This window comes from Macaca thibetana, chromosome 4, assembly GCF_024542745.1.
Source record: "Macaca thibetana thibetana isolate TM-01 chromosome 4, ASM2454274v1, whole genome shotgun sequence".
Lineage (NCBI taxonomy): Eukaryota > Metazoa > Chordata > Mammalia > Primates > Cercopithecidae > Macaca > Macaca thibetana.
This window is the reverse complement of record NC_065581.1, coordinates 116,364,269-116,386,287: the sequence shown is the minus strand read 5'-3', so window position 1 is coordinate 116,386,287 and position 22,019 is coordinate 116,364,269.

Sequence of the window (22,019 nt, the reverse complement as noted above, 5' to 3'; positions counted from 1 at the left end):
GAACACAGCTTCCCAATTCTGCCCTTTCGCTCCGGTGTCTGCTAGAGAAGGCCAGAATGGTGGAGCTGACTTCAAGAAGAGCCACGCAGATGATGGTCTCACTCTCACCTTTTGGTGGGTAGGCAGGGCTATCATTAGGCATATAGTTAGGTGATGTTTTCTGTTCTTTTTAAAAATCAAAAAAGGTGCACATAAAAAGTGTGTAAAATATATCTGCCAAATTTTAAGAATAATTTTAAAGCAAACACTTGTGTGGCTGCCACCTATTCAAGAAGCAGAATCATGCCAATCTGCGTGTACCTCCTCCATCCAATTTAGGTCCCAACGGAGTCCAAACTAGAAATATTTTCTAGAAGCTCAAGTGGAATATTGACTTTCTCTGCTCTTTCAAATCATACTCCCACTAAAAGTTTTTGCTGACCTAGACATCTTGTATAAAAGGGTCATGATTGACTAAAAATAAAAACAACGTATTCTTCCCTGAATGGCAAACATTCAAAGACTTATTGAAAATTAATCCCTTTAGAAGTAGTCTTTGGGAGCAAATCATTGAGAGACCATGGAAAAATCTGGGTAAGGTACATGTGCAGAAGTATTTTAAAGGAATTCATACAGCCAGTGTGTACCAATTCAAATTCTTAGGCAACTATTGAGCACTGTATTAGGGTTCTCCAGAGAAACAGAATCAATAGGAGGTACATACATTTAAGAGGAGATTTATTATGGGAATTGGCTCACACAGTTATGTGGGCCAAGAAGTCCCACAATCTGCTGTCTGCAAGCTAGAGGACTGGGAAAATCAGGGGTGTGTGATTAAGTCCAAGCCTGAAGGCCTGAGAACCAGGAGCACTGATGCCACAGGGCAGGAGAAGATGGATGTCCCAGCTCAAAAAGAAAGGGCGAATTCATCCCTCTTTCAACATTTTGTTCCATCGGGACCTTAATGGATTGGAGGAGGCGCACCCACACTGATGAGGGCTCTATTCTTTACTCAGCCTATCAATTCAAATGCTAATCTTCCAGAACTGCCCTCACAGAAACATGCGGAAATAATGCTACTTGGGCATCCCTTGGCCCAGTCAAGTTTGCAGATGAAAATTAACCATCACAAGCACCATGTGAATGCAAGACAGGATGCTAGGTGTTCTAGAGCATGTGAATAGTTGTTATTAAAACAACCGCCGCACACACACACAAAATTTCTGTGGCCAAATGCATTTTCTAAAACTTTTCTTTAAAGAAAAATTTTTATTTCTAAAACAGGTATATAGCATAAAATGATTCCCCAAGTTTTCTGGCTAAACGTGGCCAACATAGTTCTTTTTATTTTTTATGTATTCATTTTTCTTTGGAGAAAACACTGATGTTTTACAGAAATACAGGAAAAAAACAAGGATAGCAATATATATTATCAATAAAGTGTTTACAGATCCCGAAATCCAACTTGAAGTAGACTAAGTGTCTCAGTCTGTTTGTGTTGCTATACTGGAATATCTGAGGCTGGGTAATTTATAATAAAAAAGAGGTTTATTTGGCTCACAGCTCTGAAGGCTGTACAAGGAGTATGGTGCCAGTATGTGCATCTGGTGAAGGCCTCAAGCTGCTTCCACTCACAGCAACAGGGGAAGGAGAGCCAGCATGTGCAGAGATCACATGGTGAGAGAGGAAGCAAGGAGGCAGCAAGGCGCCAGGCTCTTGTTAACAACCAGCTCTCTCTAATAGAGTGAGAACATTTCCCCTGCCCCCACCGAGGAAGGAGATTAAGCTATTCATTAGGGATCCACCCCCACTGCCCAAATACCTCCCATTAGACCCCACATCCAACACTTAGGATAAAATTTCAACGTAAGATTTGAAGAAGACGAACCAAACTATAGCACTACGTCTTTAAAAATCATTTAAAAAAAAAGTGTAAAGATTTTTTGAGCCATCAAAAGAAATCTGGGAAATAGTTGGGTCATTGTCCTTCCATTAGAGCTGGCCACTCCTGTGAATGAGATTCCGCTGGCGACACACTGTGGTGGAAAGAGGCCTGGCTTATGAGCCAAAAGTCAATGTTAATACCTCTGTCACTTTGTACAAGGCAACCGAACTTTCGGGGCCTCAGTTTCCTCATGGGTATAATAAAAGATTTAGATGGGATTATTCTAAGTTACCTAAATCAATGCCTTGATTTTTTTTAAGAGTTGAAACAAACTGGCTTTTGTCTCAAAATAAATGATCCTGAACTGAAAGAAATCATGCAGCAAACCTACGACATTTCAATGTTTTTAGTTTTACTTTTATGGTGGTGGTTTTTTGTCCTACTGATTGTTTAATTAAATGTAAGCATCTTTTCCAACCCTCAGGTAAATCAGCACATGGTGGATTTTCTCATAAGCCACTGTGTAGTTTTGCTGGTCATTCCTGGAAGGTGTGAGATGAATTGGAACCAAATTTCCACATGGTTTAGCAGGGCTTGATTTGCTTGTTTACCAGATTGCTCTTCACTGTACATAAATAATTAGTTAAGTCTTATCAGACCCCAAGGGTAATTTGTCAAAATAATGTGTGTTTTTCCATTTTAGTGTTAAATCCCATTGCACATTATTAATAGATTATTAAGTTAGTTTAAACAGTTTAGGGAAAACCATTCAGTTAGATTTATTTGTTTTCCAACATTTTAATGGGACAAGAAAAAGTGATCTTAAACTACTGAGCAATTATACACAGTTCACAAAGTTTAGAGCGAAAATTAAAACATCTAGCTCATAACATAAGCTGGCCAGAGGGTATTATTTCATCAATTACAAATTGTGAACTCCAAGAAAAAATAGATTCTAAGTCCAAGGCAGTAGCAGTATCCCATGGAGAATAAAACCTGGAAAATATAAAAATGGAAATGGAAAATATATATTTGAATGCCTCCTTTAGTTAGAGCAAAGAAAATAGAACACCATGTTTTGTCTGCTTTGATTTATTAGAAGACTTCTATAAATCCTAGGCCAACCTTAGTTGGAAGAAGAATGGAAAGTGCAATTTTGCATTTAACTGAAATATTCAATTACTATTTTTCTTTCTTCAGAATTGTGGTCAGAGCAGCACATGCTTTGGGGACAGGAAAAGACCAGATCAATTAGTAATAAAGATCTGCTTTTATGCTTGAGTCATGGCTTTGGGGAATAAGTAGGAGATCAAGATGCATTTTCACAGTTGAGCACAGACAAGCAAGACAGATTGCTCTGGAATGGTTGATGGCTCTGCAAACATTGATGTTAAAAAAAAAAAAAGAGAGAGAGAGAGAGAGAGAGAGAGCAATGATATTCCTGGAGTGGATATTTACAAATGTAAATGCATTCAGCTTTGCTTGTGAGCACAGAGCACCTGGCACTAATATATTTGCTTCTCTGGGTGAAGATCACTAAAGTATACTATTAATGGGAAAATATTAGAGAAATTACATGAAATTTGTGATCTGATATGCATTAAGAAAATGTGACATGTTTACAAAGATTTCAGCAAAGGATCTTTCAATACTTCAACAATGGGATCGTCCATAGGCTTTGGAAGGAGAAATGAACGCCAGGAGATGAAATTCACATTCCAGTAACAGTGTAACTGAAGAAAGTGGGGAATGGAATTTTGATCCTTCTCAGATTTGCTAACAGATTTCTCCTTCCATGTAGCATAAACAAGGAAATCAGTAGTTTTAGTTGTAGATTTTTAGCCACATCTCCTCCTTCGTTTTTTTCTAAGAAAAAGAGATGTGGTCTGTGTTATGAATTGAGGTACAGTATCACATAAGTAATTCATAAAGTGTAATTTATAAAGTTGCTCAGGGTTATACCTCTATGCGATGGGGCCACAGGTGAGCTAGTCAGACTGAGGATAACACTGAGTCAGTCAGAGATACCTGGTCATGGTATTAAGCTGGAAGATTTGCTACCTGGTTATTTTGTATCATCATTTCCTTACAGTATATATTATAGCACATGTTTATCTTTTAATTGTTTGGCAAAGTAGGTTATATGTCGAAGGCACAATATAGACCACCCAAGTGTTAAATCTGGGCTCTTTGGAAAAAGCAGGTCATCGATTTCTTGGGGGTAATTCTTGAAGTTAAACCTGGATAACTTCTATTTGGTGGTCGGGGCTGGGGGTTGCTGGCCATTTGTCATCTCTCTTCTTCAAGTGGTATCATAGTAAGTTTGAGTGGGATCATAGTAAGGGTAATGTTAGGTTTACATTTTAGGAGATTCTGTAAACTTTTGTCGTATATTCTGAGTTCAACATAGCATGTGATTTCTATTATTGACAACAAAAGGAAAAATATCCCTTATTGTCTGGTGGCAGGTTTGTTTTGTTATATCTACAGTTGAATATAGAGGTAAGGAAAATATTATTTAAGATTTCTTCTATGGTTGTTGAAAATTTGATTGACACCTTCATTGGAAAACAACAACAACAACAAATACAACAACAAATCTTGTGCAAAACTGGGCACCGATTTCAGAAAGTGAAAGTAGCACATCCCCTTTGAAGAGGGAGGAAAACTGTTATTGGAAGTTAATCTAAAATGAATACCTTGGTTATAATGAAAGCCATCTGCTCTAACTCAGAGTGAGGCAGACTTTATTGTCTTTTCAATCATCTACTAATCAACAGGACCAAGATTTCCTGGAAATTTAACTGTAATTTTTAAAAATCGTGTATATCAATCTCTATTTTTTTCCAATTTGTATTCATAACAAAACTTGAAATGAGTAACTCAAGTCAAAAACAATGGCCCCTCGATAACAAAATCACACTTGAGAATGAAACTAGGTTATTAAAAACATATAAAGTTTTAAACACTGTAAGTTGTACATCCCACATTAAGAAATTTTTGAAAGGAAAAGAAAGAAGCTCTATAATGACATCTCTCAAAGATAATTGCTATTCATAGTTTAATTTTTACTATATTTATTTTTTATAGATACAATTAAATAATATGCTTAGTTACATATTTTTAACTTAACACTAAAACTTAAGCTTTTCTGTGTTGCAGTATAGTGTTCATAACCGTGTGTTTACTGGCTACCCTGGGTGGATTAATACATTGAAATAATCATTTCTTTGTTGTTGAACTTATAGGTAAATATGACCAAACCTCTTAATATACATATTTAAATGAGACTCGATCATCATTGGAAAATGTATTGTATTTACTAAGTAACAAAATGAATATACAGCAGCTGAGTTACCAAGATAAGGCTGGTCCCTGGCCAGGTGGGTCACCACAAGCAAGCATCTTGCTCTGCTTCCCCAGGGCACCTAGTATTCTTGTTGGTTTGATTTGAATTGCATTTTCTTCTATCAGACTCCATTATCAGCCTAGGAGTAAAGAGGGAAGCATCTTCTATAGCTACACATCTTCAAATTTTATTTTTGCTTCTCTTCCCTTTTTGAAACTTTATTATAGTGCCCTATCATCTTACTCTACTATGAAACAGTATAATAAATGCCTCTCATCCAAAAACCTGTCTTTTTAATGGGGAAAAAGTTGAAGGTAAACTTGGCGGTGATACGTCTGCCACACACATGAATTCATCTTACAGAAAATTAGGATGGTCTCAATCTCCTGACCTCGTGATCTGTCGACCTCCGACTCACAAAGTGCTGGGATGACAGGTGTGAGCCACCACAGATGGAGACCATCCTGGTCAACATGGTGAAATCCCGTCTCTACTAAAACTACAAAAAAAAATTAGCTGGGCATGGTGGCATGCACCTGTAGTCCCAGCTTCTCAGGCAGCTGAGGCAGGAGAATGACTTGAACCCAGGAGGTGGAAGTTGCAGTGAGCCAAGATCGCACCACTGCACTCCAGTCTGGGTGACAGGGCGAGACTCCATCTCAAAAAAAAGAACACAGAATGAGAAAAGAAAATTAGAAATGGTGCACCTATTTCAACAAGGTAACTAAGCTTTCCTTCCTGGGGCACTGTTGCCAGGTCAGTCCCACAAATATGTGGAAGATCTAAAATTTCTGCTCTGGTCAGCTAAGGTGATAAATAGTTAATCCCTTCTGCGAGTTAAAGACTATTTAGCACAACCTTTTCCAAATATCTTGCAGAAGAAACAAGTCCTGTGGCTAAACAAGTTTCAGAATCCCTGAATGCTCCAGCCATCTTTCAAAAATTCAAGTTATGAGGGGTCTTGCAGTTCAAAAATACCTCTCACCTGGTTTAACCCACTGCTTAGCAGATTTATTTCACCATGGAATCCTGTTTTCAAGTTAAAACCCATTTTTTAACTTATAGTGTACCTAAAACCTACCACGAAAAGCGTACGTAGTGCAAAGCCATTATTTTGAATTACACATTTTTGAAATGGCACATTCCCCTCATTCCTTCATTTGTATTCCACAGTATTAAGCACTTATTGTTTACAAGGCCCTGGGATGCACTTGACCTTCTTTCACAATCTCAACCTTGACGTGCGCTCCAGTCGGAAGAGCACTCCCTGGAAGAAAAACGTGGTAACAACCTTACAGGCACCTTTGACCGTGTGACTTATCTTTGGGAAAGCGACAGGAGATTTGTTTATGAGCAGAGGTGGTGCTCTAGGGACCGAGGCCAGTAAAGAGATTCTTCCCCACTCACCTTCAAGGACTTTTGTCTGGCAATGTCCAGGGCTTGTGTCTCCTTGGGAGAATTTTAGACTATTAATCATGAAAAGGAGTTCCCTCTCCTTTCATTCATTCCCCCAGGGAATGGATACCAATGGGAACAGACCTAGCATTCCTCTCAACACAGGGGATTAAGGGGCATGTGGTAAGAGGATCCATTTCAAAGAGCTGGTAGAAGATGATCAATGATCTAGGAAATCAGAGTTGAAGAAGGAACATCAGTGCCTTGAAATGTTCCCTAGAGCTCTGACCCCCACAAGGGTTTTAACTAAATGACTACTTAGTTTATTGGATTTACCCACATAGCACATATTTAAATGAAATGGATAGAGGAAATAACCTCTGCACTACACGGCAGAAAAATGACAAAAAGCTTTTGAAGGTCAGGGAACATAGCACAATCACTTTAGACTAGTGAGAAAATGAAATTCTTCTCAAGATCTTGTAGACCTGATGGTGCTATCAATTTTAAAACCAATATAGTGCTGTAGGAGGCGTGTGTTTCATACTAAGTGACTTGTACTGAATTGTAACAGCTTTGAGCATTCACTTGAGACCTTAATGAATCAGTTACATAAAATGTTAATATCATTAATGCCAGAGAAATTATTTATTTATTACTATCATCACATATTACAAAGCAGAGCTACCAAATCCTTGGGGAAAAAAAAAAAACAAAACAAAACTCAATGTTATGTTAGTGATTGCCTTTAACAGAGGAACAATCCAGCAATACTCACCTAAAAGGAAAAGTTGACTAATTATAGAATTCATTTTTGCTCCCCAAATTCTGTTAACCAATCTCATCATCTCTGTATAACCCTGCATAGTATAAAATATTATCTGAACTTTTTTAGCAAACTGAACAAACATGAAGAAGTTCGTATCTTTCGATGCTTTTTTTTTTTTTTTTTTTTTTTTTTTTTTTTTTTTTGAGACAGGGTCTCCTCTGTCACCCAGGCTGGAATGCAGTGGTATGATCACAGCCCACTGCAACCTCGATCTGTCAGCCTCAAGCGATCCTCCCGTCTCAGCTTCCTGAGTAGCTGAGGCTACAGGTGCATGCCACCACACCTGATTTTTTTTTTTTTTTTTTTAGTAGTAATGAGGTCTCACTGTGTTGCCTTGGCTGGTCTTGAACTCCTGAGCTCAAGTGATCCTTCTGTCTCAGCCTCCCAAAGTGCTGGGATTACAGGTATGAGCCACAACTCCCAGCTCAATTTTTTTTGTAATGTAGTATTTTCCAGGCTTAACCTACACATTTTACTATGAGATGAAAACATCTATCATACATAATAACAGTGCACCAAATTCCAAAATAGTTTGGTGAAGGGCTATTTTCGGGGTTTGGCAATGCTATTAAACATATGAAGAAGCTTTCAACTGAGGAAGGTAATCATCCATGAGGAGTGTGCGTGTGGATGTGTAGATGAAAGCATCCTTTGCTAGAGTGTTTGTGTATGTGTATATGTATGTGTAAATACCGTTTGCTAGGGCTACATTAACCAAATACACAGACTGGGTGGCTTAAACAACAGAAATTTATTTTCTACTTATTCTGGAGTTTGGAAGTCCAAGATCAAGGTGTTGGCCTGTTTGATCCCTTCTGAGTTCTCTTCTTCCTGTGTCCTCACATGGCCTTTCCTCTGTGCACCAACCCCTGGTGCCTCGATTTTCCATCCAAGGTTTCTTTTCTTATAAGGATAACCAGTATGACTGGATTAAGACCCACCCTAAGAGTCTCGTTTTACATTAAGCACCTCTTCAAAGGCCTTGTCTCAAATACAGTCACTGAGGTACCGGGCATTAGGGCTTCAACCTAGGAATTGGGGGGATACAACAACTTAGCCCATAGCACATAGTACATATAGAAATGCATAATTGGAAGGAAAATCGTAAGTATTGTCACCACTGTTAATATTTTTCCTCCGTGTGTGCCATCATTTAGACTGCTCAGGTGAGATGCCAGTGTAAAAATTTTCTTCCTAAAATTAAGTGATGATCAATAGTTCGTAAAGAAAACTTTAGTCTAAACAGTTTACTTAAAACTATTACTCCAGGAAGCCTTTTGTATTCTTTCTTATTTAAATAACTATAAAATAATTTGCATCCATACATGGTTAGTTAGAAAATGGGGGAAAATGCAGAAATATGATTTCAAAGGAAATGTTGACTTCAGATGGAGTACATGAGAAGAAATTCTAATAAGTATATTGATTTAGCTTTGGAATAGTATTTCAGCAGTTCCTCCATTATCCATGGTTTCACTTTTCACAGTTTCAGTTATTCAAGGTCAACTTCAGTCCAAAAAAATTAAATGGAAAGTTCCAGAAATAAACAATTTAAAAGTTTTCAGTTGCGCACTGTTCTGAGTAGCATAATGAGACCTCACGCCATCCCACTCCATCCTGCCGGGAATGTGAATCATCCCCTTGTCCAGTGAATCCACACTGTCTACACTACCCACCTGTGGGTCATTTAGTAGCCATCTTGGTTGTCAGATTGACTGCAGGGTTATCACAGTGCTGTGCTCAAATCACCCTTACTTTACTTCATAATGGTTCTAAAGTGCAAAAGTAGTGATACTGGCAATTCGGATATGCCAGAGAGACACCATAAAGTACTTCCTTTAAATGAAAATGTAAAAGTTCTCAATTTTAAAAGGAAAAAAAAGTCATATGCTGAGGGTGCCAAGATCTACCATAAGAACCAGTCTTCTGTCCTTGAACTTATGACAAAGGAAAAAGAATTTCATGCTAATATCTCTGTTGTATCTTAGACTTCATCATAGGTGTGTATGTATAGGCAAAAACAGAGTTTATATAGAGTCTGGTACTAGTCAATATTTCAGATATCCACTGGAGGTCTGCAACTTATTGCCCGTGGATGAAGGGGACGACTATATAGCTTTTCGTTTGTGGCAGACCCTTTTTAGAAGCCAGAATATCACATAGAAACATTAATAATGTTTCGGCCAGGCGCAGTGGCTCACACCTATAATCCCAGCACTTTGGGAGGCCAAGGCAGGCAGATCACAAGGTCAGGAAGTTGAGACCATCCTGGCTAACACGGTGAAACCCCGTCTCTACTAAAAATACAAACAAATTAGCCGAGTGTGGTGGCAGGCGCCTGTGGTCCCAGCTACTCGGGAGGCTGAGGCAGGAAAATCGCTTGAACCTGAGAGGCGGAGCTTGCAGTGAGCCGAGATCGTGCCACTGCACTCCAGCCTGGGCAACAGAGCGAGACTCTGTCTCAAAAAAAAAAAAAGAAATATTAATAATGTTTCATACATGAAAAATTGCATTTCTCAGTAGTTTTATAAATCAGTTTAACCTTAGATTTCTTTAGCCATGATACCGTCTTAGGATTTTAGGGTTGACAAATCTTCAGGAATTCCAGAGAAGGGATCCTAAAACCCTCTTCCTCCATAAAAGGCCTGAGAGGCCTGGGGGAGGGAGGGATGCTGAGCACTTGGGGCTCTTGCCTTTACTTCAACCAGAGTAGCTCCACGCTTATGTATATTATGTATTGAAAAGTCATGCAACATTTCTTGTGAAATCAGTTTCTGCTGCTTTAAGACATGAAAGAAAACCTCTGACTTAGTGTATTTGCATGGCACAGCCAGGAAACTGAGGCTCAGGCAAGTTAAATGACCTGCCCAGGCTTACACAATTGGGTTCTTTGAATCTCAGATCAATCTGTCTTCCCCTGACTATACCAGATTACTTAAATACTGTTTGATTCTTTTTTTTTTTTTTTTTTTTTTTTTTTTTTGAGACAGGCTGGAATGCAGTGGTGTGACCTAGGCTTACTGTGACCTCCACTTCCCAGGTTCAAGTGATTCTCCTGCCTCAGCCTCTGGAATAGAAGGCACCAGCCACCATGCCTGGCTAATTTTTGTATTCTTATAGAGATGGGATTTCACCATGTTGGCCACCTGCCTTGGCTTCCCAAAGTGCTGTGATTACAGGCATGAGCCACTGCACCCAGCCTGTTTGATTAATTCTTATGCTATCCATACAAATGAGATTTTACCGTGATTTTGCTGGACTGGTAAAAGTAAAGGTTGAGATTTTAACTTTACTATGATCTTTTGGGATATGGACGGAAAGCCAGGGTAGGATGTGGTCTCCTCATTTGTCATCCTTGGATGACACTATCTTTTTTTTTCAATTAATGTGATTTTAAGCACTTTTACTAGTTCTGTATTAATTACCCATAAGTGAAGTGTTATTTCCTCTCCACTGGCAATTTTTTAAGTAGATTTGGGCTGAACTCGGATCCGGGAAATTGCTCTGATGGCACTTCTTGCTGAAGTTCAGCAGAGCCTGTGCCTGTTTTGTTTCGTTCAGCATTCTCTGAGACGTGTATTGCTTTGTCCCTGGTTCTGGAACAGGTACGTTTGATATTGTATGCAGGTTAATGTATGTAAACCTATACAATGAACCAAATATGCTGGAGTAAATGTATTTCCAGAAAAAAGACCCCATCACCCTGCAAAGTAACTACATATTTTAGAATAATGATTGCTTTAGTTAAATGTTTCCAGAGAGCAGAGAAAAATAAACCTTACTTTGAGTTCTGCTACTATGGGATGCTTTCTGTCCCCTCTTCCTGTTTGGGTACCACCTTTTACTGGGTAGTGGGTGGGAAACAGAACAGGAAAAGCTGGAAAAGGTTTGCCTTATCTAAAAAGGAAATCTCCTGAGTCTCACCTTCTAACACTGAATTCAGAATATCGTTTTTTCTTCAGACAGTTTCAAAACTCCCACGTTAAAAGCAGACAGTTTTATTGAATACAATCGTTGAACACATATTTTTAAGATCTGCTCTTTGCTAGGTATTAGCCCTGTGCCTGGAAACTATTTTATTTCTCAGTAACAATTAGAAATCAAAATAGCTTAAGCAATGAAAATAATATTAACTTTATAATAAAAAGGGGTTATGGATAGATGAAACAAGATTGGCGAAATTGATGATTGTTGAAGCTCAGTGATGGGTTCATGGAAATTTATTGTTTAATGAATCATTCACTGTGTAATGAGTATTTTCCTTTATGCACATTTTAAAACTTCCTAAATAAAGAATTTAAAAATATATAAGCTTGGTGAAATATGGGTAGGTAAGAGCTCTATACCAAAGGTAAAAACTCTGGTGTCAAGACCGGAAAAACAAAACAAAACAATGAGACTTAAGAGGAAAGACTCAGATCAAAGTAAGAAAAAGGAGGAAAAAGGTTCAAGGTTCAGAGCCCACACAGAAATGAGAGGATTCTCACTAGGGTTATGCAGCATCGTGCTGGGGTCAAGCTGGTAGCTTGAAGCAGAACCAGGCTAAAGCTGTGGCTGGATATAATTTCTAGTGCTTGGTGCATATTTGTAAGCAGGGTAACTCCTCTGTAATTTATATCTAGTTCTCTTCAAAGTATACAATACTTCTTTTCCTCGGGCCTTTTTTAATCTCCTAAAGGTCAGAAACTGTATTTTGCTTACGATTTGAGCCTCAATAATTAGATCAGTAATTGGCACATACTAGATACAGTAGTCCCCCCTTATTGGAGGGAAAACATTCTAAGACCCCCAGTAAATGTCTGAAACCACAGAAAGTACTGAGCCATATATATATATGTATATATACACATTTATATATACACACTATGTTTTTTCCTGTGCATACATACCTATGATAAAGCTTAATTTATAACTTAGGCACAGTAAGAGATTAACAGCAATAACTAATAATAAAATAGGACTGTAATAATATGCCAGCATCACCACTCTTGAGCTCTGGGGGCTTTATTATAATATGGGCTATTTGAACACTGCAATACTGTGACAGTCAGTCTGATCACCATGTAAGCAACAAGCAGGTGATCCGTGTAAACAGTGTGGATCTGCTAAACAAACGGATGATTCACGTCCTGGGCAGGATATAGTGGGATGGCCCAAGATTTCATCACGTTACTCAAAACTTGGTGCAATTTAAAACTTACGCATTGCTTATTTCTGGAATTTTCCATTTGATATTTTTGGACCTTGGTTGACTGGTAACTAACTGAAACCTCAGAAATCAAAACTGCAGATAAGTGGGGACTGCTATATTTAAAAATAGTTGTAGAATAAATGTTTTGAATGTCCCTATTTAAAAGTTCTTGTCATTTTTCCCTGAGAGGAGTCTGAGCCAGTGATTTTATTAACATCTGTACGTGGAATTCTGGAAACCATGTGGGTAGTGCCGGTATACAGGTACTCCTAGGGAATGTGCCACGGTAGCTGTTCTCTTTGGACTAAAGCATGCCTTGCATCTAACCACAAATTAATCTGTTTTTCATCATACCTTTTCCCTTTCTGGCTCTTGGATGGACGCTGAATTACAATGGCCTCGTGTTTGATTTTCAACAGCAAGCAAGATTTCCTCTGTGCAAATTTAGCAGCATTGATCCCTTTATACTAGGTTGGTGAGCATGTCCAATTGTTGGCATCATTATTTGATGAGTTTATTATTACTGGCCAGGGAAAGCCTCATAGGATGTTCTAACCTGAAACTTGAGTTAAATGGCATTTTTATTATTTTTTAAGAGACTCTTGCAAGTCAGTCTGCAGGATTTATGGAACACTCACTCTGCGGAGTCCTGTTCAATGCCCTGAGTGCATGCAAAGAAATCAGAGAAGCAGTCCTTTTCTGTGGAGTACTTGCCATCTCGTTTAGAATGTTCAGCCTATCTAGTGTGACTTAAAATTACTCCCTCTCCTTGAATACTATTTTCTTGTATTAATTTAAACAGTGATTAAAATAGGTTGATAACTGGTTTATAGCCTTCTTTATAGAATTTTCATTGTAGCTCAAGGCCTGGAAATAGCAATTTAATTAGAGACTTACAGCCATGCATTTCATCGTGATAAATGCCCCGTGAATATTTAGACTATTAGCTAAGGTAAAATATTTTTGGCTTTCCTTTAACTTATTAAATATTCTCCTTTCCTGTAATTTACTTTACAAGCAGATTTCAAACTGTTATTCCAGAGGAAAATAGTGCCAACAATGCTCTACTTTGAGGATAGGTCTAACACTGCTACTTCCCAAAGAAACCCTGTGTCAGGAAAGTTCATTGTTACATTTTTCCCATGGAAACATTAATAATAGGAATCTGTAGACAGGGAGCGGTAGCTCACAGCTGTAATCCCAGTACTTTGGGAGGCCCAGGCAGGTAGACCACTGGAGGTCAGGAGTTCGAGACCAGCCTGACCAACGATGGTGAAACCCCATCTCTACTAAGAAAAATACAAAAATTAGCCGGGCATGGTGGTGGGCTCCCATAATCCCAGCTACTTGAGAGGCTGAGGTAGGAAAATTGCTTGAACCCGGGAGGCAGAGGTTGCAGTGAGCCGAGATCACGCTATTGCATTCCAGCTGGGGCAACAGAGTGAGACTCTGTCTCAAAAAAATAAAATAAAATAAATCTGTAAAAAGAAACATTCTCTATGCTCTTTATTTAAAGGTTTACTTGTCATAAAACTCATTATACACATACATATTGTAAACATATACATATATCTCATATATGTTCATTCTATTTGAGAAAGGTTTAGCAAATATCCAGCTATGATATGAATGTTTAGTTTTAAAATATTTCTATGACATAAATGTATAGTGCTCTAGAGAGTATTTTTGCATATGTTATTTCAACTGTTTAATTAAAATAATTTCTGACCAGTAATATTTCAGCAAGAGCTGGTACCAGCCACACACAGCCATTCTCTGGTTTCCAGCAATGGAGTAAAATCTAGGTCACAATTTGAGTAACAGGGGCTGGGCCTCTCTCTTTGTCACCACCAGAAATAGAAGCAACCCCAGAGCTACAGGTCTTCTTAGTTTATACGTGTGTGTGTCTGTGTGTGTGTTCCATATCTGGAGTGCCCATGTGGGACGCACATGTACCTGTACACACAGACTTCTCTGCTACATTAGTTCATTTCCTTTTGCTTTCTTCCTCTCCACCTGCTGCTGAGCACCCTCATAGCCCTGAAGGTGTGTATGAGATGCTCTCAGGTCTGGAAAACCACCTCAGCCATTGCTGGAGCTCTGGCTGCCACCTCCTCGGCTATGCCGTGGGCACCGTCTTCGTGTCAGCCGAAGAGCCTGCCCACACCTTGGTCGAGGCATTCATCCTTCCTGCCTGCTCAGCTACAGGCTGTGTCTGCCGCGTGTGCAAACCAATTGCAACAATCACCTGAAAACATTTGATCTCCCACATACTCTTCTTCCCATAACAAACAAGACTACCTTCTATAATGGAGAAGCCACAAAACTCCAAAACATTGGTCTTGCCAACGTTTTTAAAAAACAACCATTTAATGTTTACTTGCTGTTTTATTTAAGCTCCATTACCTTAAATTCATGCATGAGTCCTGGGGGAGTTGAATCTGTAGTTTCTTGGCATCCGATTTGAAGTGGACAGTACAGTAGTTCCTTTGTTTGAGACTTAAATTGAGAACATATCAGTCTGAGAACTGTATCATCAGCCTGTGAAGCATATCCTTTATCATCATTGTCTTATTATAACAGAAGTTCACGCAGTATGCATGAGTGTCCTTAGGATGGTTGCCACCCAAACACAAGAATGCGGGACTCATTATAAGTCATGGAGGACACAGTTCTGTGTAGCCCACCACTGCCCAACTAAGAAACTGATCAGCCCCGCCCTACATCCACACTAGTTTCATATACCAGCCAGTTGACCCGTAATTGTGAGGAATGAGTAATATTTTTATTTCATACATGTACAATTCAAATGGTATTAACCATAGTGCTGTGCTCACCTGTTTATCAAATCTCCCAGTAGTAATCTGAGTTAAGGACTACTTTGCAACCTTTTTTTTTTTTTTTTTTTTGAGATGAAATCTCCCCCTGTCACCCAGGCTGGAGTGCAGTGGTGCAATCTCAGCTCACTGCAACCTCTGCCTCCCAGGTTCAAGCAATTCTTCTGCCTCAGCCTCCCGAGTCGCTGGGATTGCAGGCATGTGCCACTAGTAGTAGAGATGGGGTTTCACCATGTTAGCCAGGCTTGTCTTGAACTCCTGACCTCAGGTGATCCACCAGCCTCAGCCTCCCAAAGTGCTGGGATTATAGGCGTGATTCACCGCACCTGGCCCTGCAACTTTATGAAAAAAAAAAAAAGAGGAAAAAATAAAACTGGCTATCTTAAATCAGGATTTTTAAATCCAAAATTTCCTTGAGGAAAACTCCGTCATTAAGTTTTTCAGAATAAAAATTATATTTACTTTACAAAAGAAGTATTTACCAAATTATGCAGACAGTATATCTATCTTTGGAACTCTGAATGTAAACATTTGAGGGATTCCACATGTCATTCCCTTGAAGGTTTGAGTTTAGCTAGTTGTGAGTGTTTTTTTTTTTCTTTTGATGAATCTGGATATTTTCACCATGGAAAACACAGCTCCCTCTAAATCCTGTTTGTGAGAGAATAACTGGCCTGGACATGTTCATATCCCTAAGAAGACAACATTTCAAGAAAAAAAAAAATCTACTGCTCTAAATATGTTACGTTCTTTTTTTTTTTTTTTTTTTTTTGAGGTGGAGTTTTGCTCTTGTTGCCCAGGCTGGAGTGCAGTGGCGCGATCTTGGCTCACTGCAACTTCTGCCTCCTAGATTCAAGGAATTCTCCTGCCTCAGCCTCCCAAGTAGCTGGGATTACAAGCATGTGCCACCATGCCCAGCTGATTTTGTATTTTTAGTAGAGACAGGATTTCTCCATATTGGCCAGGCTGGTCTTGAACTCCCAACCTCAGGTGATCCACCCACCTCAGCCTCCCAAAGTGTTGGCATTACAGGTGTGAGCCACCAGGCCCTACATTTATTTTCATACTGTTTCAACTTCAGTATGAAATGCCTGGGTAGAAAACATTTCTGTTTCATTAATAACCTCTGGGTTTGTGGCTCTAATAAATAAATTTCATGGATTTTTTCTAGTGTAGGTTTCACTAGTTTTAAAGTAAGATAATTTTTGAAAAACAAAATATAGGCTTTTGCATAGCCCTCCTATCGCATGTGAAGGTGACAGCATTGTGTAGATTGCCATCGACAAATTTGCTGTACAACATGTAAGTACCATAGACAAAGTTATGACCATAGGCAGATCTTACCTGGTGTGACAGGCACTTTGCTATCCACGGAAGCAGTGTCCCTCCCCAAGGGCCTCTTCTTGTGCATCTCCTTTTTCCTTCAGTATTTTTGTCCAGGGGGCCTCTTGGTCACTCTCAAAAGGGGACCCTTTCCCAGCATTGCACAGGCACATCAGAATACTAGTTTGAACACAACTATGGTTCAAATGGAAATCCTGTATCTTAGTCCATTATGGCTACTATAACAGAAATACTATAGACTGGGCCGCATATAAACAACAGAAATTTATTTGTTACAGTTCTGGAGGCTGGGAAGTCCAAGGTCAGGCACCAACTGAATCAGTGTCTGGTGCAGCTTCCTGGTTCAGAGATGGTGCCTTCTTGTTGTATCCTTACATAGGAAGGGAGAGGGCGGTTCCTTGTCTCTTTTATAAGATACTAATCCCATGCATGAGCCCTTGCGACCCAGTCACCTTTCAAAGGCCTCATCTCCAAATACCATCACACTGGGGATTAAGTTTCAACATGAGTTTTTGGGGTACACACACGTTCAGTCCATGGCTCCCTGCTACATATATTATACACATTATTCTGTCACCATATGCAGTGGAAATGTGTACTAGATGATTGAGTATGAGAGGCCTGAGCTCTTAAAGAACATCGGTAAGAATAGATTGCTGGCTTTGCTATTTCTCTGCAAAGAGCAGTCTTTACAACCTTCATGGTTATCTGTGTCCAGAGAGGCAGAAAGTGGTCTTGACCCTCTTTAGAAGGATGGTTTCCCAGCGTCAAACACTGATAATTGTAATGAGGCACTTAGTACCCCACCTGCAGTCTTAAATACTAAAGGTTTTCAGCTTCTTCCTTAGTAAACATGAATCATTATTTATTTTGTGTGACTAAAACATCCCTAATTCATTTCCTGTTATACTAAGCTTGTTACCTTTTAATAACTACATTCAAACCCTCTGTGAAAGATAACCTTTTCCCTTTTGAAGATATGTGTTGAATTTTTGTGGTAGACTCCACTTTCATTAAAAAATGATCTGGGCCGGGCACGGTGGCTCACACCTGTAATCCCAGCACTTTGGGAGGCCAAGACAGGTGGATCACCTGAGGTCAGGAGTTGGAGACCAGCCTGGCCAACATGGTGAAACCCTGTCTCTACTAAAAATACAAAAATTAGCTGGGTGTGGTGGTGGGCACCTGTAATCCCAGCTACCCGGGAGGCTGAGGCAGGAGAATTGCTCGACCCTGTGAGGTTGCAGTGAGCCAAGATTGCACCACTGCACTCCAGCCTGAGTAACAGAGTGAGACTCTGTAGATCTGTCCCCACACACAGCATCCCACCTTTGCATGCTTAGCTTGGCCATTCATCTCCAGTTGCAGACCACAGCACTGTCTCCAGAATCACATTGCTAGATGAGGCTATTGTGTCTTTAGTCAATGTTTAAGCAGAGGTTAAACAAAAGCCATGTTTCTGGGGGCATTACAGGTTACTTTTATCTCCAGGGAAAGTATACAGCAGGTTTGTCGTATAGCTTCAATGTCAAGGGCTTTGGGTTTCTCCTCATCTTCCGCATGCTTTAGACAAGCTTCATTCACACTACTACTCTCCCCCATCTACAAGAATATAAAGGAAAATGGATTCTGTAAGAGTTGGAATTCCTACAGAGATATGTGCCATCTAGATGTAAAATGTAGCATCTATTTTCCTAATAGCTGAAATAACAAAATAATGGTGAAATGGTTTGTGTGAGCTATTTCCCAGTGTATTATCACTACCCCTGAACAGTAAAATGCCTCCTCTTCAGTCTAGAGAACCACCTATGAGCCAAGTTGCTCCTAAAAGTAGCTGGGATGCATTAAGAGGTGTGGCTGAATCAGCTTCTCGACTCCAGTCATCCCATCACCTGCTGCCTTAGTCCATTAATTGGCTGAGAAGGCTTTTGAGAGTAGTTTGAGTGAAAAGGGAATAGTATAGCTGCGTAAAGACAATTTCTTTCCTAGTCTCCAACCCCGGTTTTTACTACTACATCAAATGCTACTTTTTGATCCATACTTCTTTTATTATTTACATGCCAAAAAAAAAAAAAACTAAACTAAAACTTGGCTGACCTTCGGGATCAGGGATGAGGACAGAGTGGAAGCAGTACTGAATTTAATTTAATGTTCTGTAACAAACAAGGGGGAAAGATATAGAGATACCGATTTTGAGGGAAATGTTAATTATCTAAAGCTTAATTACAGATAACATCATGAGGAGAATACATAAAAGGCTTGAAATGCAGCCAAAGTATTTCCCTAAGAACATTAAAAAATGATTGTTGTTTACAATTCACAAATCGCACAGACATAAAGTTGAGATGGGAAAAACAGTCAGGCTTGAAGTAAGAGCCCAGTCTGCGATTTTAAAAACCAGTTCCAGGGAGAAGCAATAGTATTTGGAGTTAGCTCATGCTTTAGATGTAAATGAGATTCTGTTCATGTTTCCCCTTTAAAATAAAAATTAGCAGATCACTGGCGAACACATTGAAGTAAAATCCTGGGAGACGACACAACCCAAATAAAAATAAATAATTTATGAGATCTTAGAATGGGAACCACAAATAAAACAGAACACACAGACATTTATCTCCATGTAAGTACAATAGAAATAAAGAGAAGGCACGATTTTTACGTGCCTGTCACTTCATTACCGAATGCAATGATATAAAAATATACCTTTTCACTCAAACGTAATTTTTACTTGGCGTAGCAATGAATGGCTTACACTTATCTAGTCTACTCTTTACATATGCATTTCTGTCTTTTTGTCGTACAATTGGTATCTATTAATGTCCCATTACCTTTAAAGGTGAGTTTCAGGATAATGGAATGTGGCATTTTGGAAGTTTGCTTTTAAGGAGGTTTGAAAAAATAAGTACCGGGCGGTTCTTATTTGCCTAAAGCCAGTGAGACACATGTTCTAGGGAAGGACATATTCCCAGATTCCAGAGTCTTGGGGGTGAAGACCAGAGCTCTAGATCCTGGCAGGCTGGGCCCTCGAGGTGCTGCATTAGAGTTACAGGACAGGTGTTGGGAAGCTTCGTGAAACAGTTGTAACTGGAGGTCTCAACACTTGATACTTTTATAAAAGAATGGGAATGGAGAGAATGTTTTTGTGTCAGAAGGATTTGTGTGTATGTATTTGAGGGAGTGATCAGAGAGAACTGGGTTGTCAAAGGGGAAGGACAGGCCGAGCACAGTGGCTTACGTCTGTAATCCCAGCACTTTGGGAGGCAGGTGGTTTGCTTGAGCTCTGGAGTTTGAGATCAGCCTAGGAAACATGGTGAAACCCCATCTCTACAAAAAAAAATAATAATAAAAATGTTAACTGGGCAAAGTGGTGCACACCTATGGTCCCAGCTACTTGGGAGGCTGAGGTGGGAGAATTGCTTGAGCCTTGGAGGTGAGGCTGCAGTGAGATCCAGCCACTGCACTCTAGCCTGGGGACAGAGTGAGACCCTGTCTCAAAAGCAAACAGGGGTAGAGAGGAGGAGGGGAGGAAGGACAGTGACAACTATGAGATGAATTCACATGTTTTCTGAGATGACAGTTAGAGATACAGCAATGACGATTTGCTGAGCTCAGATAAAATGCTCAATAAACATTTATTAAGTGAATGAATGACTAAAGAGATTGGAGGTCTCTATTTGACGACAGCTATTGAGAAAGAATTTTTTTTTTCTCTCCTCATCCTCTCACTTTTTCAAACTGAGGTAAATTCATATAACTCGTGTTAAGCCATTTTAAAATGAACCATTCAGTGGCATTCACAGCAATGGGTAACCACCACCTCTATCTAGCTCCAGAATATGTTGGTCACACTAAAATATATCTCCTGCATCATAAATGATACAAAAAGTTTTAAAAATGAATTGATTGAAACTTATAATAAAACGGATTTTAAGAGAAAGTAGACATTTTAGTTTTTTAAAAAAGATTTCAGAGGAGGACATGTCCAAGTGGCTTAAGGGAGCTGCTGACAAGTTCTGACTACCCTAAGGGCCCCTCCTGCAGTCCAGCCACAACCCCTCTTCACCTGTGGGGTCCCCAAACTGTGGCTTCACAAAAAAACAAAAACAAAACCTTTTCCCCTGAGCTTAATGGCTAGGGTGGCGAGTGGTGTAAACGGTCCATCTGAGTCCCTCGACTTGGCTGTGTCCCATGAGCACACACACACACAAGCTGCACAGCCCTCGGTTCACAGCTGGCTCATTTTACCATTCCCTCGGCAAATGGTTATTGAGAGTCTCATCCCTCAGGTCTTTCTTGATTTGGTGATTAGTCACTCTGTCCCTGTGATTTTCCTGTCCAATTATAAATTTGAGGGATTATTTGTTTTGTTTACTTGCAAGGCTTTCTGGCTTTATAACAAAGAAACATGTTGCAGAAGGCTGGAGTCCCTTTGCTAATAGGTTAGAAATACAAGGAAAGGGGCACGAGCTAACTAGACGACTTTTTATTATGGAAATATGACTATTTGCAAATGTTAAAAAGAAGAAACAATTTTTCATCAATTCTAAAATCAGACAGCTTTTGTCAAGAAATTGGTATTTAAGCCTGCATTAGAATTACATGGAAAATGAACTATCAGTATCATACTTTCTGATTCAGAAATGTAAAGTGGTTGGTGAATGATCCAACAGACACAGCACTTTTGAGGTCTTACAACTGAGACAGATAGTGTTACTCATCTTATGAAAATTGCTGATGGGTCTCCTCCAGAAAAATTGAATGAATCTGCATGGATATATTCAGAGTAGGCAGCACAGTGAAGACTATGTTCGTCTATAATGTGGAAATCGGTTCAGATTGAGACCTGGTGACAGGACAACATTTGAGCCTTTGTTTTAAATAAGCCCATCGTGGAAATAAAAGAAGACCAACCAAATGAGAACAAACAAAAGCTATTTATTCATAGCTTGCTATAGCAAGGGAGTCAAGCACTGTGTCACTTGCAGTTGGCAAGGCTCATAGGCAGGCAGAGGAGTGGGAGAGCTTTACAGTGGAACAAAAGAGAAGGTTTCAAGTATGCTGTGATTGGAGAGTTTTGGCATGGGGAATCTGGAGGTAGATTCTATTCTTAGAAGCAGAACATCCTATGTGGCTGGTCAAGGCTTTCTCTAGTTACTCCTAAGTTGCAGGCAGAGACCAAATTTAAGGAAGCTGTCAGTTACTAATGAAAT